Source organism: Rattus norvegicus, chromosome 8, assembly GCF_036323735.1.
Source record: "Rattus norvegicus strain BN/NHsdMcwi chromosome 8, GRCr8, whole genome shotgun sequence".
Taxonomy (NCBI): Eukaryota; Metazoa; Chordata; class Mammalia; order Rodentia; family Muridae; genus Rattus; species Rattus norvegicus.
In genome coordinates, this window is record NC_086026.1 from 45,161,104 (window position 1) to 45,189,009 (window position 27,906).

A 27,906-nucleotide genomic window follows, 5' to 3' on the forward strand; every position below is an offset into this window, starting at 1 on the left:
CAGGGAGGTGCAGCAAGAGCTCCACCAAACAGTGGAGGACTGAGGATAATGGGCTTGGCTAGTCAGCCCTGGTATCAAGCAGAAAGAGGGTAAGCAGAGTTATAAAACCCAGCAGTACCCAGAATGGGTCTACTGCCAGAAATAAAGGCAATAAGTCAAGGTCGGGGTAAAGAATTAGAGGAAGAAGAAAGGCAATAGGCAGGAGGCACAAATGCTATGGTGTGTAAAATGCTGGAACACAAGAGTATCATGTAGTATGACTCAGTGAAATCCCTAAGTACAGGGTCTAGGAGATGGCTCAGTAAGAGCACTTCCTCTGTGAGCATGAGGACCTGAGTTTGAATCTCCAGCACCCACATGGAAAGCCAGGCATGGCTGCCTGTGCCAGTGACCTCAGTACTAGGAAATGAAGAGAAGTAGAACCCTGAAAGCCTTAATACACAGTATTAAGCCCACCCAAAACTGAGTCTTTGTAACTCAATTAAAAAAAAAAAAACCCTGTCTTAAGACAATAATGGAGAATGATAGAAGAAGACACTCCAGGTCCTACTCTGGCCATCCGCCATCATATGTGCATTCACTGGCAAATGCACCACAGGAAATACACACACACACACACACACACACACACACACACACACACAGAATAAATAAATAAATAAATAAATAAATAAATAAATAAACTGCCTAAGTACTCATCCCTTTCTGTTCTCACCCCTTTCTTACCAGTCAGTGAAGTGGGAATTATCAAAATGGATAGCATGACTTTAAGCTCTCATTGGCTTGGGGCACTCCAAACTCAGGTGGCAAACACTCCTGATCAAACAGAAGACACACGGAGTGAGCTGGCATCCTCTGAATGATAGCTACTGATTTCTAGGGGACTAAGAGAAGGATCGGGTTGCAGTACAAATGAACCAAGGAAGCTGCGGGTCATCTGAGGTGACTCGGTACATAGGTATCAGTAGAGGAATGGAGAGACTATTGCCAAGGCCTTTGTGGTGCTAGCTAGCCAGCCTTCAGCAGTACAGGCAGCCGCCTCTCCATTTGAAAGACAGCACACTACTGTTTGTTTTGCATGCTTTCCCAGAGTGTTCTGGTGTCTCTTCCATAGTTGTATCTGCTGAGGGCTGGAATTATAAGACTAGGTGCTCATAAGTGCTTATGCTAAGTGCTCTGAGGTGGTAAGACTATGCCCCACCATGTGCTAACAAGTACTGAGAAGCAGGGCCATTCCTCAAACAGTCTTTGCTGCCTATGGATTTGGGCCATGAACCGTTGTCCAGGGGTTAGGCTGGTACCTGGGGCACGTCTATGAGCCCTGGAAACCCTTTTCACTTGCTCCTGTCGGTCACCTGGATGCTCTCTGCTTCCTGCTGCTTGACACTGCATCTCTCTCACTCTTGCCTCACCTTCCTCTTGTATCTGACACCCCCATACAGCACCTTCTCAAACCCTGTGGGATGTGACTGGTGTTTGAAGAGATGAGGCAAGGAGGAGCCACTCAGTCAGCCACTGAAGGAAAAGATCGTAATTCCTAATGAAAGACCCACCCCATGAGTCTTAACTCAGAGTTGCAACAGGCTTGAACGAGCCCAGGCACGCCCAGATACCTAGGGCCGAGTCACCGTGAAAACTAACAGACCATAAAAGGAAAGGAATGCAGAACAGACCAGGAGTACCACTCACAGGCCACCTGGCAGGAAGAGATAAGCCCCCAGCCCCCGACATCCAGGATGCCCCAAACCTGCCAATGTGTGTAGCTATACCTTATTACCTCATCATGTGAAATAGCCAATCATATGTGAACATGTCTATGTGCCTCGTTTGAATCCACCAATCCCCGTAACTATGCATCTGCTTCTGTACGCCCGCTTCTGCTTCCCCAATCCCTATAAAAGCCCCATGCTGGAGCTGCTGGGTGCGCAAGTCCTCCGAAGAGACTGTGTGCCCGCAGGTACCTGTGTTTTCCAATAAACCCTCTTGCTGATTGCATCCGAGTGGACTCGGCTCGGTCATTGGGCGCTTGGGACTCCTCCTGAGGGAAAGGTCCTCTCTGGGGGTCTTTCATTATGGGGGCTCGTCCGGGATTTGGAGACCCTCCGCCCAGAGATCACCGACCACCCACCGGGAGGTAAGCCGGCCGGCGTTTGTCTTGTCTGTTGTGTCTTGTCCTGTGAACGATCGATCAATAGGCTCAGATCTGGGGACTATCTGGGCGGGCCAGAGAAGGAGCTGACGAGCTCGGACTTCTCCCCCGCAGCCCTGGAAGACGTTCCAAGGGTGGTTGGAGGAGAGGGAGATCCGGATCCGTGGCACCTCCGTCCGTTTTCGGAGGGATCCGCACCCTTGATGACTCCGTCTGAATTTTATTGGAGTAGAGGATCCAAGACCCTCGCTGACTCCGTCTGAATTTTTGGTTTCAGTTTGGTACCGAAGCCGCGCGGCGCGTCTGCTTGTTACTTGTTTGACTGTTGGAATTGTTTGTCTTCTTTGTGACCTGACTGTGGTTTTCTGGACGTGTTGTGTCTGTTAGTGTCTTTTTGACTTTTGTTTCGTGTTTGAATTTGGACTGACGACTGTGTTTAAAATCTTGGACCGACGACTGTGTTTGAAATCATGAAACTGTTTGCTTTGTTCGTCGAAGAGTTTTACTTGGTCCCCTTAACGCTTAGTGAGTAAGAAACTTAATTTTGTAGACCCCGCTCTAGTGGCAGTGTGTTGGTTGATAGCCAAAGTTAATTTTTAAAACATAGTGTTTTGGGGGTTGGGGATTTAGCTCAGTGGTAGAGCTCTTGCCTAGCAAGCGCAAGGCCCTGGGTTCGGTCCCCAGCTCTGAAAAAAGGAAAGAAAAACAAAACAAAAACATATAGTGTTTTATCTGTGCTTATGCTCGCAGCCAGCTGTGATGAACTGGGAAAGATTTAAATTTTCCTTGGGAGTAAGGAATCTTAAAGGCGGAGTTTCAGCCGGTATGGCACTTAGTGCATAGCTGCCTAAAAGATCAGAAATGCTGTTAACAGGCTATAAAAAAAGGACAGGCTGTGTTAGAAATGCTACAGGAAGAATGATCTAAAAAGGCTGAGAGCTAAGTGGGGCTATAAGGAAAACAAGAACAGGAAAGGAATTTCTGACATTTGCTCACAGTAGGAGAGCGCTCATTTAGAGAAGTTCTTTAAGGAAGCCTGCCTTATCTGCTGTCCTTATTCCAAGGGAGGAGTCAGTCTCCAACATTAAATTACTTTTCTCACTGATCATCATTAACATGGAGAGTGCCTTTGGTCCTATCCCCACAGCAGCCAGTTCCTGCCCCTATGGTTAAAATGCCCCAGGTTGGGGGACAAAAAGAGCCCCTAAAATAGTTTCAAAGAATCTACAACTGTGAAGAACTTTGTTTTGCCAGTCAGGATTAATGTTTTCTTTTCCATGGGCCTATAGCCCACTGAGACAGTTTGGTAAAGGGCTGTTACTAAAGTCCTGAAAGCCCCAGGTGAACTGGTTACAATTCTTTTGTCAGCTGCTTAGTATCTAGCACCCAGGTTCTAACCATCTCTCCATCCTTTTGTTATTAGTTGTTACTAGAAGCCTAGTGTCATTTGGAGGCTGGTTCTCTTGAGAGGCAAAGCCACCAAGCTGACACTGAAGGGAGGTAGGTACTCCTTAAGGGAAAATCTAAGCCCAGAGAGACAGCCGGTAACAGCTAGGCTGCCTCTCTGCTCGCCTTTCTGTTTCATAGACAAAGCTTGTGCTTATATTTACAGTGGCCTTTTTGTCCAAAAAAAAGGCCTCCTGGTTTAGCTGTGTGACTAAATGCTATTTGTCCTCTTCAGTGGACCTCTCTCCTCTAGATTCCCTTCTTGTTTTCTCACCATCCCACGTGAGATGCTTGTTAGTAACTGTTACAGATCTTCTTTACCACTGAGGAAAGACAGAATCCTGCTAGAGGCCAGAAAGAATGTTCCAGACATGGATGGAAGGCTCCTGACTGTTGACTTCAATGCCCCTGAAGGTAGGGAGTGCTCCAGGTCTGCCCCCAGGCTCCGAGGGTGGGTCTCCTAGGGGCTGGAAAATGCCCCACCAATCTGGCTAAGATAAGGAAAGGATATGAAGAGAAAGTTACAGAAACTTGAAGGGTTAAGCTAAGTCGCTGAGAGAGTTATTGTAAGTTGCAGAGAAAATAAGTTGATGCATGGTTCAGGGTCTGTGCAGAAAAGTGGACAGCACCTAATAGCTGTAGAAGAAGATGCAGAGAGACTGAAAAAAAAAAGAAAGAAAGAAAGAAAGAAAGAAAGAAAGACAGGAAGAAAGAGGATAAAAAGAGCAGGAAGCTAGGGAAGAAAAGAGACAAAAAGAAGAGGAAATTAGAGAGCTAAAGAGAGATAAAAGACAAGAGAGGAACATATACTGGCCACAGTAGTTAGGGAACTTAGGAAGATAGTACCTGGCAACAGAAGAGAATTCCTGGCTAAAGATCAGTGTGCCTAATACGAAGAAAAAGGACATTGGGTCAGGGACTGCCCCAGAAAGAACAAGAGGGGACACTGGAGAGCCTCTTGGTGCTGGCTATGCACAGAGATAGAAGGGAAGCCCGCCCAGTTGTTTTGTGGATACAGGGACCCAATGCTCTGTGCTCCTATGCTCCAGTGGGCCAGTATCCAAAGACCTTGGGTACAGGGGCCTGCTGGCAACAAACAATACTTATGGACTGCCCGAAGAACAGTGGACCTTGGTGTGGGCCGGGTAACCCACTAGTTCATAGTCATCCCTGACTGCCCCCATCCCTTGCTCATGAGAAAATTGCTCCCCAAAATGGCTTGCGTGGGCTGAAATGGCTGGGTGAGGCCATGTGTATGCATATCTACAGACTGTGTATGCGGAGCTTAAGACCTGTCTCAGTGCACCAGTACCTGATGCTGGGAGATGAATGGCTTAGCGCTGTTCTACTTGGAACATATCACTCCTGCCAGCCGGGCACTAACAATTATCACCCAATCCAGGACTTAAACTGTGATAGACTGGCTGATGTTTGCCTTTGAATAGAGTGTCCCAAAAGATGGGACCACTGGTCAGCTGCCATGGACTAGATTCTCCACCTGTTGGGGGCAATCTGGTCACCTTGCTGCCCAATCCGACCTGGAGCCACCACAGCACGAGTGTCAAGCACTGGCAGAAGCCCATGGGTGGAGGAAAGACCTCTGCGACTGGCTGATTGACCCCTGCTGAAAGCCGAGGCTACCTTGTCCACAGACGGGAACAGTTCTCTTCATGAAGGTCAGAGATAAGTGGGTGCTGCCATGGTGGACAACACAATGTCATCTAGGATGGCTGAACCTCAACCCCCCAGTACATCAGTGCCGCAGATGCCTTTGCCATCTCTTGGATGCCCTGATGAAGCCAACAACTGTGAGTACTATTCATTGCTCAGGATATCAGGAGGGAAGAGATTCAGTGACATGGGGCAATAACGAAGCAGATCAAGTGGCTCGAAAAATGGTTATGCAGGAGCCCATCCTGGTTGCAGGCCTGCAAGAGACAGCCACTGGGAACTGGGATCGGACTAAGGGATGGCCTCACTTAGAAAAGGCCCAAATTGCTTAAAAGATAAAGGACAATGGCACGCTTGAGGGGAAAGCTATACTCCCCCAGAGAACAAAGAAAAGACTCACTTTGCCAAATACAGAAATGGACTCATTTAGGAGATAAAAAGTTTGTCCAAGTAGTTAAGTGTATGTAATAGACTTTAAGATTTTAGCCAGAGAGGCAGTAGAAAGTATAAGGTATGTCAATAAGTGAATGCTTAGCAAGCAAACAGGGCAAAGAGACCTAGAGAGTTTGGTGAAAAGTCGAAGTGAACTTCACTGAGATAAAACCAGAAAAATATAATCACAAGTATCTCCTAGTGCTTGTAGATACTTTTTCAGGAATAGATAGAAGCTTTCCTCACCAAACAAGAGACGGCCTCTGCAATCATCAAGAAGATACTGGAAGAAATCTTCCTCCGATTTGGAATGCCCAAGGTAATCTGGTCAGACAACGGCCCTACTTTCGTTGCCAAGGTAAGCCAGGGTGTGGCCAAGTATTTAGAGGTCGATTGGAAATTACATTGTATTTACAGACCTCAAAGTTCAGGACAGGTAGGGTAAATAAATGGAACTCTAAAAGAGACCCTGACCAAATTAACCATGGAGACTGGCACAGACTGGGTGACACTCCTTCCCTCTTGCTCTCTTCAGAGCAAGAAATACCCCTTCCAGATTCAGCCTTACCCCCTTTGCGATCTTATATGGGGCCTCAGCCCCCCTGACTGTATTAGATGATGTTACTGAACCAACATGTCATAGTGCCATAGTAATAATGATTTGTGTGCCAGGCTAAAAGACCTACAGGTGATACAGAAAGAAATCTGCTCACAGCTGACAGCAGCCTATGCCCCGGAGACCCCTGAGACATCCCATCAGTTCCAGGTTGCAGCTACACTGAGTCCAGACACTCGAGCCTCGCTGGAAAGGACCGTACCTGGTGCTGCTGACCACCCTGACAGCTGTCAATTCTCAGCCCTCACCAGCCATGTACTAGCTGTTGGGGCTGAGAGCTGGGACCTAGAGGGAAATTCAGTCATGTTTGTCCTGGGTTCTGTCAAGATAGGTGTGGGTTAGGCTTGATTTCTATTACAAATGATGTAACATTGCATATGTTAGTACTCCTAACACTTCTTGGGACTGTGCCTCAGGGATCACAATCTGTATAAGTTTAGAAGTTCTAAAAGCTAGTCATGACCTTGGTGTGTAGGTTTAGATAGTGTCCAGATTGGAATCCTGATGCTAAAGACTTAGTAAGAAAAAAAAAAAAGAGTTGAGAATTACTTAAGGCTATCTAGGTGCTGCAAGGGCAGCACAAGGACATCTGCCATTGCCCTGCAATGCAAGGTTTATAGAGAATTCAGAACTGCCATTGACTCAGATATAAAAAGAGTGAAAGACTTTTTAGCTGACCTCCAAGAATACCTAACCTCCCTCTCAGAGGTAGTCCTTCAGAATAGGAGAAGATTAGACCTGATATTCCTTAAAGAAGGAACCTGTGTGCTACACTGAAAGAATGTTGTTTCTATGCAGACCATACAGGATTAGTGAGAGATAACATGGCTAAGCTCCGAGAACGCTTGGCCCAGAGACAGAAGCTGTTTGATTCCCAACAAGGCTGGTTCGAGGGGTGGTTTAACCGATCCCCTTGGTTTGCTACCCTGGTGTCCACCTTGATGGGACCCTTAATCATCCTTCTCCTAATCTTCCTCTTTGGCCCCTGCATTCTAAACAGATTGATGCAGTTCATAAAGAACAGACTCTCAGTCATTCAGACGCTTGTTCTCACCCAACAATACCAGAGGGTAAGACAACAGGAAGAGATTCCTTAGAATTCGATTTGAGTAAAGGATTTTACTCAAGTCTAAAAGAAAATGGGGGAAAATGAAAGACCCACCCCATGAGTCTTAACTCAGAGTTGCAACAGGCTTGAACGAGCCCAGGCACGCCCAGATACCTAGGGCCGAGTCACCGTGAAAACTAACAGACCATAAAAGGAAAGGAATGCAGAACAGACCAGGAGTACCACTCACAGGCCACCTGGCAGGAAGAGATAAGCCCCCAGCCCCCGACATCCAGGATGCCCCAAACCTGCCAATGTGTGTAGCTATACCTTATTACCTCATCATGTGAAATAGCCAATCATATGTGAACATGTCTATGTGCCTCGTTTGAATCCACCAATCCCCGTAACTATGCATCTGCTTCTGTACGCCCGCTTCTGCTTCCCCAATCCCTATAAAAGCCCCATGCTGGAGCTGCTGGGTGCGCAAGTCCTCCGAAGAGACTGTGTGCCCGCAGGTACCTGTGTTTTCCAATAAACCCTCTTGCTGATTGCATCCGAGTGGACTCGGCTCGGTCATTGGGCGCTTGGGACTCCTCCTGAGGGAAAGGTCCTCTCTGGGGGTCTTTCACTAATTGGCAGCCCTCTAATTACTATGCTCCAGTATTAGGCATTTGTGATGAAGAAATCCAACGTTAATAGTCTTTTTAGCCACAAAGCATCAGTTTCAATTGCTACTAAATTTCATCGATCACCATGTAGCTTTCTGTTTAGACTCTTAAGCAATGAGTACCTTCCTTGGTTTTAAGGAAGGGACAAAAGGCCGTGAATGCTCCTGAATATTGGGAGACCAAATGTCAAAAGAAGTTACTAGGCTGAAGAACAAAATATCAGCATACAGGTAAGCATCAACTTAAAAATGCATTTCTCCTCCCTTTTCTGTCTTATAAAACAGATGACAGAAGAACCGTATCTCAAGAGATGTGATTGAAGGGGCAGGAAGTTGGGATACTGGGAGAAATATAATACTAGGAGTTTTCATTGAGAGACAGACACTAAAAATAGAAAACACTGCTTAGAGTCCAAGACAATCCTGATTCTCCGTTCCCATAGCTACGAAACATGGACAGTGACACCTGCAGTACAAGGTGGCTGTAAGAACTAGAAGTTACTTATATAAAATATTTAATAGTGCCTGACATGTTCAGTAGTTTTCTTGTAGGTAGAGAGATTATGTATGTATAATCAGACATCAGCTCAGTGTTCTTACAAAGAGCTGATGTGTATAGAGGTACAGGTTTGTCTTGTAAAATCCTTGACAGTGTGCTTGTGGGCAAGACAAACCTATGCTACGCCGCTCAGTGAAAGCTGCATTTCTGAAATGCCTATCAAAGAAAAGCTCCACCTTGATAAAAGTAGTTACAAACAGGGGTTTGGATTTACCAAAGACTGGACTGGCAGTTAATAATGTCCTGAAGAACTGTCTTGACACACCACATCTGCTTCTTCTCCCGTACCCAACCTCCTCAGCTGACAAGAAACAGCACAACCTCAGAGTCATTATAGAAGGGGGAACAGTGCAGCATAAGTGGTTAACTATTATAATTTCTCAATGTTGCTTTGCTTAAGAAGTAAATGGCAATGATAAAGAGGAGTTTGTCTCGGTGTCCTAATCTCACAAGTTGCTGATGGTCTTCGGGTGAAAGCAATAATTCATCCATTTACCTATTTAATAAACGTGTGTTCAGTGTCAGTTCTGTGTTAGGTTGAGGACAAACTGATAAAACAGGCACAGTGCCTGACCACAAAGAATTTACAGCTGAATAGGTCAGGGATGTATAGCATAGCCCCACTTCTAGGGCAGATTGGTAAATCGATGTGAACAAGAAAGCACACTACAGAGTGTGTTCATAGAAATAGGATAACCCTGAGATGGGATCAAATACTTCTTAATCTCAGAAGGCTTCACCATATGTAACATGCCCAGATTTGAGGAATGGCTAGCTGCTTACCATGTAGAGAAGATGAGAAGGTAGGGACCCACAGAGCACATCTGCAAAACAACACACCACAAAAAGCATGATCCTGAAGGAAATTCTGCATAGCTGGCAACTGTTTTCCACATGTGCATGGTGGAAAAGAAAAACTACAGAAGATGTGACTGTTCCTACGTGCAGTGAGGTGGTTAAGAGCAGTGAATGGCCATGCTAACAGGTTGAGAGTTTTTCCTTTGAACAGCAGTTGTTGTAAGTGGGTTTCAAGAAGGGTTCAGAAATACTGAGCCTAGTTAGTCGTCCACATTTGAAACCCCAGCACTTGGGAGGCAAAGGCAGGAACATGAATTCTAGGTTAAACCTAAGCTAACATAGACACTCCTAGAATGGAGGAAGGGAAGCGCCCAGAAAAGTTAACCACGTGCAGTCAAAAGACCAAGGGAAGAGCAGCCAAGCAATAAGAGGCCCACTCCAAACAAGCACCAGACAGAACACTAGAGCTCTCCAGTCCTGTCAGCCAAGACTACAGGTGACCCGTATTTCTGCTTACCCCTGTCTACAACAGATCCCCATACCCTGAGGTGAGAACTGAGAACTTCAAATGTGAAGAAACTTTTACCTCCTCTCAGTAATAATGAGTACTCCGACCCATACACCACATTGGAAGTCCAGAGGGGGAGCAGTTAGAAGATTCATTCCTCCTCCCATAGGACTGTCCTCAGAGGCCTAGTCAGAATTTCCACCCATCTAACCATAATGAGGTATACTTGGTCCCACAAGGGTGACAGTGAGGACCAAGTAGGACACATATACTTTTAGCCATTGTCACCTGGCAGAGTAGGTCAAAAATAAAAAACAAGAAACATGACCCTCGGAACATATTGTCACTTTCCTAGTAAGTGTAAACTGTGAGTCAGGAAGATGGCTTAGCAGCTAAGGTTACTGCCATGCCTGAGAACCAGAGTCCTTGGAACCCACAGGATGGAAGGAAAGACCTGACTTCTGACCTCCACATGTGTACCATGGCACATGCATGCATGCATGTACACAGAGTCATTGTTTAAGTTTGAAACACACTTACCATACAGTTAAGTTTCATTCTTGGGCATGTATACCGAGTAAGCGAACATTTCTATCCACACGAAAGCCAGGACACAAATGTCCACAGCAGCTCATCAAAATAGCAAACATTTATAAATGACCCTCAGTAAGTAAATGGTTACAAGCCTGCTGTAGGTGGTACACACCTTTAACCCCAGCACTCAGGGAGCAGAGCAAAGCCATCTCTGAATGTGAGACCAGCCTGGTTCAGGACGGCCAGGCTGTCTTGAAATAATGTCTTGAAAGAAAAAAAGATTAAATGACTACATCAAAAAGCCAAGTAGTACATGATTTCATTTATATTATGAATTATGAAGATGAATAGGATATAAAGATGACAGTGTGTGTGTGTGTGTGTGTGTGTGTGTGTGTGTGTGTGTGTGTAGATATGAGTTTAAGTTTATAGGGTAACACAGGGATCTTGGTTACTAGGGAGTCCTTCTGTATCTGGATCATGTGGCGCTTACTTGGATCAAAACATGACATGATAAACTGAGACAGAGATATATGCATGCACATTGGCCAGCCTTGGTGTGAACAGGCAGGCGGCAAGACTCAGGGATTAAGTGTAGGATTGACATGAATTCCCTGATTTGAGATCTGTCTTGTTGGAAATTCTTATTCTCAGGCCCTAATCGTTTCTCTAAGCACTTTTACTAAATCTTCCTGCCCCACTATCTAGTAAGGAACTGGAACAAGCTCCTTCCCAGTCAGTTTATAGCAGCTGAGCTCTAGCTCGAGAGACGGACAGGCATCACTTGAAAAAGGCAGAAATATGTCAGGGGCTTCCAGGTTCCTGGCACATCCTTTTATTACACAGAATGCGGTGTGCAGCAATGCCCTGAGTTAAAACATTCGGTCCGGGGGCTGGAGCGATGGCTCAGTAGTTGAAAGTATACTGGTCTTTTGGAGAAGCCAGGTTTGGTTCCCAGCACTCACACGGTGGCTCTGGCTCGCAACCATCTGTACCTCCAGTTTCAGGAGATCCAACACTCTCTTCTTGCCTCTAGAGGCATCAGGCATGCAAGTGGTACAGGTATACACGAAGGCAAAGCACCTGTACACATAAAATAAAAATAAGAAAATCTTTTTAAAAATCTATAAACAGTTATCAAGTAGAGTAAAATGCCTATGTGCAGTAGTTTAAGTAGCTACACTGTGTTGGGAAGTTTCTGAACATAAGAGAACAGGCAAGTTTTCACAGAGCACTTTGCCTCAGAGGAAGTAAGTGCTTAAGGTTGAAAAATTCAAAGGGCACTTCACTCAAACAAAAGCCAGTTAATCCTAAGGGACACTCCTGCCAACTGATCTAAATGCTCCCAGTTCTCTATAGCCCCAAAGAGAGGCTATCAACACCATGAGATTTACAAAGGGGCAATACCCAACTTAAGCCCATTTTAGCAAGATTTCTAGTCCCAACTATGAAGATAAGGGCTCCTGGCAAACACAGGCACGTAAAGGAGCCTCGCAGTCCGTTTCCTGCATGTCAGATAGACACAATTACATCACCTATAGTGGCCTGAACAAATTGCCTGTGCCTGCTGCCTCAGTGGGCCAGAATATAGAAATGCAGGTCCAACTGTACTGCGCTTCTAGAACCAAATTCATGAACTATATAGAGATGAGCCACTCATCTATACATTTCCATCTTGGCCATTGTCAAGAGGAAGAGGTAGTAGATAAGGAGTTTAAACAATGGGAAACAAGAGATACATATTTACTGAGTATCCATTGTCTCTCAGCTATCATCACTTGTGTCAGACGACATTCCTTAATCAATGAACTTCCAGGTTGAGCCATTACATGTAAATCTACAAATGTAATAACAAATACCAAGTGTTGTCACGAACTCAAAACTAGCTAAACGGCTCATTCCTGTTGTGTTAGTTTATGCTGCATCCCACTCTGCTTCCGACTCTCCCTCTGCTCTTCCACTGTTAGTCCTACTCTCAGTTCTGTTCCTCATGTGCCTCTCCCAGTCTCCACTATGTCTAATGCAAATGACTCAAGTTATTTACAGGGTGAGAACGAGTTAGAGCTACAGGGAAAGACTACCTGAGCCCAGCCCCTCAAAGACAAGAGTGGTATTACAGTCTTTTCTGTCGTCTTAAAGAGCTTTAGGCTTATGTGAATAAATGTTTTGCTGGCATGTGTGTATGTGCACCATGTGTGCTCCTGATGCCTGCAGAAGTCAGAAGACAACACTGGGTCTTGTAGCTGGAATTACAGGTGGCCGAGCCAATATGTGGGTGCTAAGAATCAGACCCGGGTCCATTACAAGTGCAGCCACTGCTCTAAACCGCTGAGCCTTCTCTTTACCCCCTCCCCTGCCCCCAAGATGCCTTTTCTTTCAGCAAAAGTCAATTTTTAAAAAGTGTATACAATACAATGTCCTGATGCATGACAGAAAAAGATGATCTTGTACCTTTTCTTTTTGACAAAATGTTTTAATTCCTTAGAGAAAACATTGTGCCCACATGGGAACACAGGGTAGGCTTGGCCTCTTTAGGCTGAACCATAACTCAATCTTAGCAATTCAAATGTGGGTGGGTCTCCTAAGATGAGGGTACCTATAGCTTTGAACCAGGAAGGATTTACAAACAGGTGTCAACTCACCCTCAGATTGAGCAAGAGGGAAGGCAGGCTGATTTGCAATTTAATTGACACACCCACTTATTTGGCAAACTCATTCTTTCATCTTCCACCTTCAAAAAGAAAAAGAAAAACGTGGTTTTGCTCTCTTGCCCTCTCCTCTTGTTCCTGCTCTCCCTCTCTCCCTTTACCCTTCCCCTCTACATGCTCACAGCCAGCCTCTACTCCTCTATCCCCCCATCCTCCCTCACTCCCACTAGGGACATAGAATATGCTTTTATTTGGGCAGTGACATAAAAGCCATACTAGATGGACTTGTATTCCAATACCCATTAGCTCAGCTCATTAAGACACCCTGAAACAGCAGTGGACCAATGTGCTTGTGTTGTACAGAAGGCCTTGCCTCTTGAATTGTTAAGGAACATTTACAATAGAGATATTCGCATATGGCATTAAGAATGGTACTGGAGATAGTAATTCTGTTGTTAACATAAAATATTCACTTTACTTAGTATGTGCTAGATACTGTTAGCCACTGTACATATGCTATCTCACTGAATTCTCAGAATTCTATGAAGTTTCATTTTTCCCATCTAAAATTTAGATACCTTCAGTAACTGACTTAAGGTCACGTAGCTGGCATCGAGAAAGACTGGGATTTAAACCATAATCACAATCTTAACTCCTACACAAACTATCCCACAGGAGTACAAACTCTGAAGATAAAGCAAGAGCTTCAATATCAAAGGACAATTTTGGCATGTAAATAGAAACAAAACATGCTTATAAGGAAGCAGAAATCTGGAACCCAGGTCATTTTACAGGAAAACTGATCCCATTTATAAAACAAGCTAATTTTATTTTTAAGATGGGGAAATGTTTCTAGATTAAAACATTTATAGATTTACATGGCATCAAAGTACAGATTCTCAATTACCTGAGATTTTTATTTAGAGGGAAGGTAGAAATCATTTTTTCGTATCTCTGAGTTAAATGGAATGGATGTTCTTATCCCCATTTCAAACAGACTTCAAAGCTGTTTTTACTAAACTACCATTTTGTCCTTCTCATTTTTACCCTAATGTCCTCTATGGTTTTTCCTCCTTGATTTCTCAACTTTTATAGGGCTGGGAATTCAGATATACTTCATAAAAGCAGGTAATGAGGTGCCTCTCTGATTACTCATGGTGTGAGCTGTGTTACAGAGCCTCCATACCGACCCAGTCTGTAGCTTCTAGGTTCTATTCACCATCTGAAAATGCCTGCGTCAGAAGTTGAAATAACACTTTCTCCTTCAAATCTCTTTATTCATGGAAGGAGGCAAAGGAGCAGTAACATAACATTTCAGGCTTAAGACTTATGCTGTAAATTACTAAAAAAACAAAACAAAACAAAACAAAAACAAAGACAAAAAACCACAAACAAAAAACAAGACCAAAACAAAACAGAACAAACCTCAAACACAAAATAAAGCAGACAGCATAATGATTCTCATAAACCCACCCCCAGGATCCAGTATTATTAAGCTTTTGTTGCCACTTACTTGAATCTGCTCCTTTGTCCTATTTTGTTGAATTAGGATGAATCTTAAGACAGACTTCCATTTCACTCACTATCTCAGTATCCATGTCTGTGTTGACATAGATCTTTTCGTTTTTATTGCTGGCTTTTTTCTTTGGGGTTTGTGGTGCTAAGCACTGAACCCAAGGCCTTGAACATGCTAGGGCATTTGCTTTATCACCAAGTTGTTGGAGATTGGTTCTAATGCTTTGAATTAATCTGGCTCCCCAAATCGGGAATCTGTGTGTCCCAAATGCTGAAGGTCCTTGTGCCCAGCTGGTTTTTGATCAATCAATAAAGAGCCAATGGCCAATGGCTAGGCAGGTAGACTGAGGCGAGACTGTGAGGAGAGAGGAGGGAAGCAGAGATTGCCATGGTGGGGAAGGAAAAGACCAGACCTAAAGGCCCACCAACATTTGAGGATCAGGGAAAGTGGCCACATGGGCCACTTCCCCAATTGTATTTGGGGTAGCAGAGATGAAATATAGATTTTAAAAGATGTTAACTCAAGAGTATTGGAGCAGAAGAATATTTGCTAGCAGTGGGAAGGATTAGAAATGCCTAGCCATTAAGCTAGGCATGGCATATCAAAATTAATTGGTGTGTGTGTGTGTGTGTGTGTGTGTGTGTGACTTGCAAATCCAGATGTACATGTGAGACCTGTTGGAAGCACAGAATCATTAATAAACTACTGCTACACCAAGTTACATCTCTAGCCATCATTTCTTTTCATTGTCACTCCTCACAATACCAGTAACTATGACTCTACACTTTCTTGGATTAGATCAAGTTACCTTTTTCAGACTTTCTCCTTTCAGCATCCAAACAAGGTTCACATGTTATATTCAGCAGTCATGTTTATAAACCTTTTAATCCAGAATGTAAGGCACTAGCCTGCTTTAAAAAGTTTCAGTTTTCCTACAGAATGACCTAGGTTCTAGGTATCTGCTTCTTTGTGGTAAAACTTGTTCGTTTTCTTTTTACACAGTATCAGTCAGAAAATGACTTACATGACCATTCTCTAACACATGTTAAATACTGTTCTAGATGAGTAAACATTAATTTATCATATACTATGGAGAGTTTCAGGACTCAGGGTCTCTTTTGTGTAATAGATTGACTGTTTTTGAGACAAAGTTTCACTATGCAGACCAGGCTGGCCTTGAACTCAGAGATCGGTCTGCCTCTGCCTCCTGCACTGTGACTGAAGGTGTAATGTAACTTTCACTTATACAGAACTATGTGCTATCCTTGAGTTTCCTTCAAGAACCTGGGCTTTTAAAAAAATGCTAAAATATGGTTATAATCCTTTTCCTTTTCTTTTTGCAGAAATACTTCATGGAAGGCATTGCTTGTTTGCTTTTCTTTGCAATGCTAGGAGTGTTAGGAGACTCAGACAATGGACGACCTGTCCAGTAGGTTGGCCCATTAATGAGTACTATAAGTACTGGAGTCTGAGGGGAGGCATACGGCCAAAATTTCTGCTTGGGGCTGTGAAGAGATGACTCCTGTTGCAGCACCAAATACCTTACTTTTTAGAATCAATTTGGTGTGTCTGACATAGCACACCCCCTTAGGATTATCAGCAACACTGAGGGCATGGCATGATGTATCCTCTGCTTTTGCTTTAAGAAAGCTTTACAAACCTAAAGCAACAAATTGAAAAACTTCACCCAATACAAAGAGCTGGATGCTCATCTGTTTTTGTCTTTCTTTATAATTTGAGGCTCTCAATCTCTTGTCTTTTTTTTTTTTTTGTCCTAGAAACCTGAAGATACCTACAACAAGACACAAAGTGATGACTACATGTAAAAGATAAACGAGAAGAAATATTTTGCTTCTAAAAGTGAATAGAAAAGTGATGCCTGCTACCTCCTTTTCTCTAATTTAAATGATTAAAAGACAGAAGCAGTTTCTAGTCAAAGCTTACAGTCAGTGGTCAATAAAGTTGTTGACAATCCTATTCCTGACCATCATAAGAGGGCTAAAAAGGTAAGGGTGAGGCCTGGATAATTCAGTGATAACTGCAACACTACAAGGGAGAGAACGTAGACACTTCGTAAATCTAAGCATCTGGAACAAGCTTGCTCAGGTTGAACTAGCTAGAAAAATGTGCCACACATATTGTTTTAAAAGAATTATTTATTTATTTTAGGTATACGATACATTGTAGCTGTCTGACACCAGACGCTGGCAGGTGATGAAGGATTCTCTGGGTAAGAGCTGAAGCTGAGCTCTCAATGCTTGTGCCCCTCTAGTTAAACTCATGCCTTTACTGTAAGTGGTTCTGTTCTGCCTTCCTGGTGCATTCTGACAGGATCAGTGGGCAGCACGGAGACCTTGTCTCACCCTTATCTCTGGAATAGGTTGGTTCTCCATCTATAGTAATGGAGAGTTTTGCTGGATACAGTAGCCTGGGCTGGCATTTGTGTTCTCTTAGGGTCTGTATGACATCTATCTAGGATCTTCTAGTTTTCATAGTCTCTGGTGAGAAGTCTGGTGTAATTCTGATAGGTCTGCCTTTATATGTTACTTGACCTTTCCCCTTACTGCTTTTAGTTTCTTTGTTTTGGGCATTTGGTGTTTTGACTATTAAGTGACAGGAAAAATTTCTTTTCTGGTCCAATCTAGTTGGAGTTCTTGTAGGCTCCTTGTATGTTTATGGGCATCTCTTTCTTTAGGTTAGGGAAGTTTTCCTCTAGAATTTTGTTGAAGATATTTATTGGCCCTTTAAGTTGGAGTCTTTGCACTCTTCTATACCTTATCCTTAGGTTTGATCTTTTCATTATGTCCTGGATTTCCTGGATGTTTTGGGCTAGGAGCTTTTTGCATTTTGCTTTTTCTTGGACTACTATACCAATGTTTTCTATGGTATCTTCTGCCCCTGAGATTCTCTCTTCTGTCTCTTGTATTCTGTTAGTGATGCTTGCATCTGTGACTCCTGATCTCTTTCCTAGGTTTTCAATCTCCAGGGTTGTCTTCCTTTGTGCTTTCTTTATTGTTTCTATTTCCATTTTTAGATCCTGGATGATTTTGTTCAATTCCTTCACCTGTTTGGTTGTATTTTCCTATAATTCTTTTAGGGATTTTGTTTCCTCTGTAAGGGCTTCTACCTGTCTACCTGTGTTGTCCTGTATTTCTTTAAGGGAGTTATTTATGTCCTTCTTAAAGTCTTCTATTATCATCATGGATGTGATTTTAAATCATAATCTTGCTTTTCCAGTGTGTTGGGGTATCCAGGGCTTGCTGTGGTGGGAGAAGTGGGTTCTGAAGATGCCAAGTGGCCTTGGTTTCTGTTGCTTAGATTCTTGCACTTGCCTCTTGCCATCTGGTTATCTCTGGTGTTAGCTGGTCTTGTTGTCTCTGACAGTGGCTAGACCCTCCTATAAGTCCTGTGTCAGCTCTCCTTGGAGACCAGGTCTCTCCTAGCAGGATTTGGGTACTGAGAGATGTGGCATAGGGTCAGCTCTGGGCGCAGACAGAAACCGGAAGGTTCTCACATCCCGAGGGCTTCTGGGGTAGCCCCTCTGAGTAGAAGTGGTAGTCCTCCCTGCGCTCTCAGGTGTGTCAACACTCCTGGGAGATCATCTTTCTCCTCACCCTTATCTCTGACATGTCAAATCTACCAGTAGTCTACACTCAGTAAGAAGAGCAAACCAACTGCAAAACGTGATAGTGAGGGCAAAAGTAAAAACAGAACACATGCTTACGTATTAGACTGTGCTGAAAATCACATTGTATAGCCATCTCTTTTATAAAAAAAATCACTGTCCAGAGACATTAAATTATTTGTCCTAAATTAGCACCAACAAGGGAACATGAAACCAGGCAAAATGAGTCCTGATAACTTTTCTGAGGAGATACTACATAAGACTATCATGAAGAATTACCTTTAATAAATTCCAATTGTCTTTATTCTGGTCAGACTAAGTCTATAGAGAGAGAAGGGAAAGTCCTAGAAAAGTAATATCACAGTAATATCAGTAATATCACATCTCTACATGCATTCCAAGGCACTGATCACTGGGCGAAGGGATCATGCCACCATCACAGGTCCAGGGTGAGGCAGCTCTGCGCTGCTGACCCAGAGTCCAGATGCTTGTAGGACTTCAACTGTGGTCAACTGTTTATTTAAAACCATTAACTTAAGAACTAGCTCCATTTATGCACAGCTGAATTTTGCAATTATTCTGTGTTGAACATTCTACTAAAAACAATGAAACAGAACACAGAAGAAAAGGTTGGGTAGAGGACACATTTGTTTAATTATTTAATAAATATCGACACAAAGTCCAGTAAGTATCAGGCACAACCTTAATATTGGGGATATATAACAAAATTTAACAAATAGGAAGTATACAAGCCAGCGGGAAGAAAAGATAAATAAATAACCCATCGCCTAGACTAAGCAGCAGCATGAAGGAACATTTAAAGAGGGAATATGGAGCACTTGTGTCAGGGGTGAGTAGGGAGGGACACGTTAGCTCACTAGGGAGGCCTTGTGATAAACTGTGTTTGAACAAAGCTAAATATTATCAAAGGAAGATGGCACAAGACAACAGATGAAAAAGCCTTGAAGCAAAAGTGTCCTTGGGGTGCCCACATTAGAACAAGCCAGTGTGGCTAATCAGAGCAGAGAAGAATGAGGCAGGAGAAAAGTCTCAGATCTGCTTGAGGTCACACTATCATTTCCTGCATGACACTATAAGGACAAGCCATTCCTCCTGAGTAAAATCAGAAGACAGAGGAGACCTGTGCAGGAGTGGAAGGGCATGACTGATCTTTCTGATTTTGAAAGGCCTGCTCTGGCTACTGTATTAAGAACAATGTATGAGCTGCACATAAACAGAAGCAAGAAAACCAAGGAGGAGGCTACTTAGTAACTTAGGGGAATGAGGCAAGCACTGTAAAAACAGTTGAATTCTGAGTGTATTCTATGGATAAAACCAATAAAACCTGTATACAGCTTGCATAAGAAAGAGTGGAGAGAGTGACTTCACAATTTTTGGTGAAAATAAATGAGATGGAAATGGCATTTACTGAGATGGATAAGAGTATAATAAGGAACATTTGTTGCTAATTTACTTAGAGTGGACTGGGGTGTGTTGTTAGAACACTAGAATGCTGTGTTGTTAGAGGAGTGGAGAGAGGAAGATGTGCTAAGTGTAGCAGTACACACCTATAATCCTAGCACTTGAGAGGTTGAAGGCAGGAGGATGAGACATTCAAGGTCATTCTTAGCTACATGAAGAGTTTAAGGCCAGCACGGATTACAGGATATCTGTTTCTGGGGAAAAAGGAGGGGAAGAGAGAGAGGAAAGGGCAAGGGGAGGGAGAGAGGGAAAGAAAAGGAGAGGGGAGGGAAGAAAGAGGAGAGGAGGAAAGGGAAGGGGAGGGGGAAGGGAGGGGAGGGGAGGGGAGAGGAGAGGAGAGGAGAGGAGAGGAGAGGAGACACATGGCATCATTTGCTAATGGAATGATGCAGGATGAGAGAAAGAGAAGAGCAAATGATTTCTACAAGGTTTTGTGCAGAACTGTCGTTATCTGATAGTGGGTAGAGTGTGGAAAGCACAAATCTTTGGGAAACCAAGCATACAGAAAAGTTACCTATGCAGCCAAATTTATGAATCTGGAGTTTAGAGATAAAGTCAGGAGCTAGAGAAATAAATTTCAAAGTTGTTTGTATATAGTTGATACTTAAAGCCACAGACTTAGATAAAAGCTCAAAGGAGCAAGGGGAAGGAAAGATAGAAAAGAAGAGAAAAAATCTAAAACTTTGACGTTGGGGAAGCCAGGTGATAAGATGATTAAAAAAGTGATGGATCACTTATGTTAAATCCTGTTGATAATTAGGATGAAGTTTAAAAATAACCTTTAGGTTTAGCAATGCAGAAGCCACTGGTAACTTTGGCCTGGAACAGAGTCCACCTGCCTCAGCCTCTCTAGTGCATGCACCACCACAGGCAACCTCAAGAATGTTTTCACTAGAGTGGTAAGGCAAACTGCTAATGTATCAGCAACATATGAAAAGGAGCAGTGAGTACTGAGAACTCAGGATGTTGTTTTAAAGGGAAACAAAGAAGTTTAGTGGTAACTGAAATTATGTCAGGTAAACCAAGCTTTTTTCTGTTTTTGTCCCCACCCCCTTTTTTTAAGTTGGGTAGTTTTCAATATGGAAAATAATTACAACAGTTCTGTGTACCTTTTGGAATATTCTAATAGGAACTTTTGTTTTGAGACAAGAGTGTCTCTGTGTAGCCTTGGATGTCCTGGAACTTGCTCTATATACCAGGCTGGCCTTGAACTCCAGATCTGCCTGACTCTGTCTTCTGAGTGCTGGGATTAATGGCACTTGCTGCCACTACACCTGGTGTGGGAGAAATTAATGATGTAGTAAAGAGAAGTACTGAGGCAATGCCTTTGAGGAGATGGGGGAGCTCACTTTAGTCACAGGATGGGACAGGATAGGAAGAGAGCTCCGCAGTAACAGGATTAAGTAGGTACAGGCAGTGTGCCTGTGTAGATAACAAGGTTCCCTGTGTCTATATCTCATGCATACAGAGAGCCTTGCTATCAAATAACAGTGAGGAGGAAACATCTACAGATAATGTGAACAGCCATCCAAGGACTATTCTCAAAAAAATTTTTTTAAAAATTATTCTGTGTATGGGTGTTTAGCCTGCATGTGTGTCTGAGCTCCATGTGCATACAGAGCTGGGCCTGTGGAGGACATCAGATCAGTAATCCTGAAGCTACAGATGATTATGAGCTGCCATGTTGAGTGCTGGGAACTGAACCCAGGCCCTCTGGAAGAGCAGCCAGTGCTTTTAACCAAGGAGACATCCATGTTACTTATCCACTCCCTCCCACCCTCTCCTCCCTCCCTCCCTCCCTCCTTCCCTCCCTCCCTTCCTCATTCTGTACCGGGATCAAACTCCTCATCTTACACATGCTAAGCAAACACTCTGAGGGACAGTCCCCAGGCACACACTACTTTAAATTTAGTTATTTTCCTTACCCCTAAACCCTATTTCTGCTCCAAAAATCAAAATCCATCTCTTTAGGATCAGTTTTTACCTTTCAGCCTCTTCTTCCTTAAAATTCTCTGCTAATCTAGGAAGGAGACTGAAGTTTACCCTGCAGACTTTGATTTACCCCTGTCTTAGTTGGGATTTCTCCTGCTGTGATAAGGTACCGTGACCAAAAGTCAGGCTCCAAAAGGAAAGGGTTTGTTCTGCTTGTAGTTCCACATCACAGCTCATCATCAAAGGAAGTCAGGACAGGATCTCAAGAAGGGCAAGAACCCGGAGGCAGGAGCTTATGCAGAGGCCATGGAGGGTGCTTGCTCCACATGGAGCTCAGCCTGCTCTTTTATTGAACCCAGGACTACCAGCCATATGGAGACATTTTGTCAATTGAGGCTCTTTCCTCTCTGGTGACTTCAACTTGTGTCAAGTTGACATAAAACTAGCCAGGACAACAGTCATGCAAATTTAGGAAAAAAACAAGAAACTTGGATTCCATACTTCCTTCCAAAGCACATTTATCACTTCAAACAGAATTCACCACACTGCAGCTATGTGTGACAGGTGACTTACTTCTTTTTGATCAAAGCTACTGCTCTCAGACCTCTGTAAGTCACAGAAGGAACCACTGGCCACTGGTAACATAAGACCAGACTGCAGTGCAAGGACATTTGCATCTGTGGTGGTTTGAAGAAGAATAGGCCCCATAAGCTCATAGATTTGAATGCTGGTCACCAGGGAGTGGCACTACTAAGAGGTGTGGCCTTATTGGAGCAAGTGTCAGTGGGGGTGGGCTTTGAGTTTCAAATGCTCAAGCCAGGCCCAGTGTCACTCTCCTCCCGCCGCCTGCTGATCCAAAAGTAGGACTCTCAGCTCCTTCTCAAAACCATGTTTGCCAGCCGCCATGCTTCCCACCAAGATGATAATGGACTAAACTCCTAACACTGTAAGCCAGCTCCAATTAAATGTTTTCCTTTATAAGAGATGCCGTGGTCATGGTGTCTCTTCACAGCAATAAAACCCTAAGACATCAACCTTGAAACTTTTATATATAGACTGAAACTAAAAGACTTAAAAGTTTTCTGATGATATTCAATGGCCCAATTTTAATCATCATTTTACTATTTTGAGATCACACAGTCAAATCACCTGTTTCAGAAAACCAAACTTAGAACAAATAAACAAACAAAAAATTTTATGAGGACTAAAGAAACAAAAGTCAATACAACATATCTTAGGAAAGTAATACTGTATTAACAAAAGAAAACCTATTAAAATTTTTTTAAGGTAAGAATGTAAGTTTGAAGCTGGCTTAGTCTACATGGCAAGGCCCTGATCCAAAACAACAACAACAACAACAACAACAACAACAGCAGCAGCAGCAGCAGCAGCAGCAGCAGCAGCAGCAGCAGCAACAACAAAAAACCCAAAGAATACTTAATAATACTAGATGTAGAAAAGCATCAGATAAAATCCAACAATTCCAGGATAACAACACTCATTAAGTTAGTAATAAAAGGGAACTTCATCAAATCTGATAAATACCACAGAGACTAAAAATTCGTTGCTCTTAAAGTACTATACAATTATGTGCATGATGTTCTAACCAGTAACAAGACCAGTAATTAGACAAGAAAAAAGACATAAGAGACTGAGCTAGAAGTGGGTTTCTATTTTAAGATGACAAGATTCAACATATAAAACATTCATGGCTGGAGCTGGAGAGATGGCTCAGTGGAGAAAAGTGCCTAGTGACCTACCCTGATAATCTGAGTTGCATTCTTGGATCCCAGTGGAAGAAGGAAAAAATGACTTTTGAAGTTGTCCTTTGACCTTCATATATATAAGCAGTAGTGCGCACACACACACACACACACACACTAATAATTAGAACATAAAGTTCTGGGTTGAGGATACAGCTCTTGCTCAGCACTCACAAAGCCCCAGGTTCAGTCCTCAGCACTGCATTAAGTGGGTGTGGCAGTACATGCCTAGAAAATAGAAATGGGAGAGGATCTTCCTAACTACATACTGAGTTTGAGGCCTGCCTAAGTTACATAAGACCAGGTTCAAAGTAGAGAGGAAGGAAAAAAGGCGATTTCATTTACAATGACATCAATGCAATAACATTAGGAACAAGTTTAACCTACACACAATTTTTGTCCTCTGTAAATGTAAAACACAGCCAGGAAAAATTAAAGCCATATACATAAGAGATCTCATCCCACGTTCATGGGTCAGATGCCAATTATTTCCAAATTAACCAGGAATTCAGTATGTTTCTTATCAGAATTCAGCTATTCTTTTGTGGATTTTTGTTTTACTTTGTTTGTTGTTGTTTTGTTTTGTTTTTGGCAGAAAAGTGACCTTAAAACTCATGAAAATGTATGGACTCAGAAATGTAAAATTGTCTTTTTTAAAAAGGACAAAGAGGTAGGGCTCATACTTGTCTACTTGAAACTTATCACAAAGTTATAGTATTCCAGAAATATTCTAGGTAAGGACAGGCACAGGATGAATGGTACACAACAGGGATCTTACAAGTGAGCTCTGACATGTCCAGTCAATTCTATGTGGCAAATGGTAGTCTTTAGCAAGTGATAGTGGGATACTAGGTCTCTACATGTTAAAGAATGACCTTTGACACACATTAGCTTAAAGTGGATAGTAAGTGACTCTAAATATAAAACCAACACTTTAAAAACTCTACACTTGTGGCCTTGGATCAAGTAATGGCTTTTCAGACAATAGCAAAAACACAGGCCACAAATGTATATATTTATAAAGTGTGTGCTACAAGCTGCAGAAACCACTAAGAAAGTGAAAAGCAGCAGTTATTACACTCTTTAATCCCAGCATTTGGGAGGCAGAGCTAAGCAAATCTTTGTGAGTTCAAAGCCAGTCTGATCTGCAAAGTGACTACCAGGACAGTAAGAGCTACAGTGAGCTACAGTGAGACCCTGTCTCAAAAAAAAAAAAAAAAAAAAAAAAAAAAGAAAGATAGTTCCCAGAATGGGAGAGAATACAGATGATACAGCTGATCAAGGATCTATGTGTAGCATATATTAGCAGCTCTTCTAATTCTGTTGAGGTTTGGTCTTGCTATCTATTGTAATGCTAAGTGGTGGCCCCCAAGACCTTGAGTCCTCACATAGAAATGTGACCCTTCCCCAAGCTATTTCTGATTGGTAAATAAAGATGCCAACAGTCAGTAGATAGGCAGAGGAGCCAAAGGTGGGGTTTAGGTTTCCAGGGCTTGGGGTCTAAGGAGAACCAAGAGAAAAAGAAGAAGGTGTAGGAGGAAGAGAAGCCACTATGAGTTGGGTGAGCCATAAAAACTTGGCTGTAAGGGCTGGCCAATTGGAGTTAAGAGCAGTCTAGATGAAACACAGTAAGTAATAACTCGGGATTATCCTAAGAAAGTAGATTCTAATAGCAGAGAGGGTAGGCATCTGCCCAGCTCCTGTGCTGTTTAAGGCTTACATAAACATAAAGGCTGTGTGTGTCTTTTATCTGGGAGCTAAATGGTCAAAGGCAATGTAGAAATTCCAAATCAGGATTAAAATTTCTACAACATAATGCCATAATAAAAAGACAACCCAATTATGAAGCTGGCAAAATATCTGACTAGCATCTTCAAAAGACAGACCCACACGGCCAACAGGCACATGAAAAAGATAACCAACATCAACTGCTAGGAGGAATTTTAAAACCACAATGAAATACCACAGCACAACCACCTGTCTAAGAGATGAATGTTGGTGAAGAACGCTGAGCCTTTCTTTACATGTTCTGGGGAATGAAAAGTAGTGTGGCTCCTTTGGAAAACAGTTTGTCAAAAGTGAAACACAAAGCTGCTATGTGACTCCAGAGTCTCACTCCCATAGACCATGAAATGAAAACATGTACTACAGAATCCCGAGAACAATTCTCATAGCAGAATTCATAAGAGCCATGTAGAAAACCCCCCAAATGCCTAAGAGGATAAATTAATAAATGGTTTTATTGTTACGATTACTCAGTACTATTCAATACACCAATGAATCTGACAATGCAGGTGAGTGTTGGCATCAGGCTAACTGAGGAAGTTCAGTCAAAAAGAGCTCATACTGTATATTCCACTTATAAGAGGAATCACATATAGGCTTATTTATACATTAAAAAATAAGATTAATGGTTACCTAGGATTAGAAAGGGATTTTTAGAGTAGGAAGTCTCCAAAGTGACTGGCATTATGGGTTCCTTGTGTTTTATTGTTAACATTTTTAATTAGTAACAATTATATAAAAATTGCTTGTCATGGAGAGCTAGTTTGAGGGCAGGGAGCCTTGTGCTGTGTTCTGCATTTCCTAGAGAACAATAGATCAGGATGACTAAAAGTGACTCAAGAAACCAAAGGCTTAAGGCTGCTTATGCCTTCTTTATGTAGACAGGCAGAGACGACCACAAGAAGAGCCAATGTCCTTCTCAATATTGCAGTCCTTCTCAATAGTGCTCTAAGAAATGGAGACAATGCCTGGGAAGGGAAATTTAAAATTATGAAATGACAAAATTGGATAAAAATCCCTCCATTTGGAAAATGAAGGACTACAGACCATCTTCCAGGAGGCCTGAAGGACACAGGTACTATGGCTGCCACAGACTACTGTCTGCATTCTTGTTTCATTCTGTCTGCATTCAGAATTCTGGCCCAAGATCAAAGCCACAAATCCTGGGAGTCTCTATTTGTAAATGTTGTTAAAACAAGCACACACAACAGTTGAGTGAGATGGTGAACAGCTTAAGTAACAGAGAAAAGCAGGCCTGCATCAGTGAGGTGGTGAAGCAGAGGGAGAATTATGAGAAGGATGTCCCAAGTACAAATCGATGGGAAAATCTGACAATAAAAAGGATCCTGTTGATTTGTTCACAAGAAAGAGAAAGAAGATGAGGAGTAGCAACAGAAGCAGAAGGAGAAACAATTATTTTATTTGGGTTAAAAATTTTTGAGACAGTTTCATGCAGCTCAGCTGGCCTCAAACTCTTAATCCTTCTGCATCAGCCTCCATAGTAGTGGGATTAAAGACATGAACCACCATGCTCAACTAAGAATGTTTATCTATCTCCTTGCAAACACTATAAAGAGGGGAGTACCATGATCCACACATCTTAGTTGAGCTGTGTCTATTGCCCTCAGGGGTTTAATTTAGAATCTGACCAATCACACCGTGGCTTCTCAAAGCATCTATGTTTACATGAAGTGGACATATGTGTCTGGAGCTCCTGAAATTGTATCCAAGTTGTACATGTTTCCAAACACTTTAAAATGAAAAGGTGCTCTTGTGTTCTCCTTACTTTGCATTTTGCTTTTGGTATGACAAGGCAGTTGAAGATGTTTCTAGCATTATGTGTTTAGTTTGTGAGTTGATCTGAGCATCATTATTGGCTCTAAATATGAAAAGTGGACATAAAGCATATCTATAGCTTATAAGGTAAACAAAACAACAGTAACAAACTCTTGATGTGCCTTGCTTGGGGTAGAGAAAAGGACTTTGGAGGGCTGTAGCACTGGGTGCACTGTAAGGCTGGAACCGTGGACACTGTGGTAGCTTCCAATAGCTTCAGGCTGCCCTGTGGTTTTCTGTATGACATAGCATTCTGCTCACACTCTTTACCTGTGAAAAAGAGAAGCGAGCATGAGAAGTTTTTGGGTTTTGTTTTTTTCTCTTAAGTTATTATATATAGATATACAGTAATTTTATGTATAGATATACAGTAATTTTTACACAAACTGAAGAATTCTTCACTGTCAGCAAAGAAACCCTGAGTTAACTCAAGTTCCAGAGCCCTCTATACCTACAGTGAAGCAAACACTCATATACATAAAATAAAAATAAATAAAATCTCAAATTTAATATAAAATAAAATTTAAAAGTCCTATCTTCAATGTCACTGAATGAAAAAAAGAGGCAGTCATTTAAAAAGTAAAAGAGATGGGAGGAAATTTTTCTTTAAAAAAATGTATGCCAAATTCAAATTCTTCTCCTCTCTATTCTTATATAAAACTAGAAAAGCCAATGGCCCTATAGATGGCCGTTAAAGTTCAGAAGTCTGTTTCTTTTCTCCCTCTTCCAGACACTTTCAGTACTGTCAAGATTCCAAAGCACAATTTCAGAAGGATGATAAGATAATGTCAAAGATTTCTCATGAGTTTCTCTAATTAAAGAAAAAGCTTAAAATACATTTTTTAAAAGAAAAAAAGTCCAGCAAAAAAAGTAAGAGAAACCTTACTT

At 42.5% G+C, this 27,906-nt stretch overlaps 1 protein-coding gene across 6 annotated transcripts in view; it reads right to left on the minus strand.

The window, feature by feature from the left end:
• Nucleotides 1-4,193: 4,193 nt before the first annotated feature.
• Nucleotides 4,194-27,906, minus strand: part of Ccdc15 (coiled-coil domain containing 15) — a 92,345-nt gene continuing 68,632 nt past the window's right edge. For 4 of the 6 annotated variants that reach the window (XM_017596006.3, XM_017596005.3, XM_008766078.4 and 1 more), the window contains one exon: nucleotides 18,851-27,288. The gene's annotated coding sequence lies outside the window, so the exon portion shown is untranslated. 6 annotated transcript variants of the gene reach the window in all.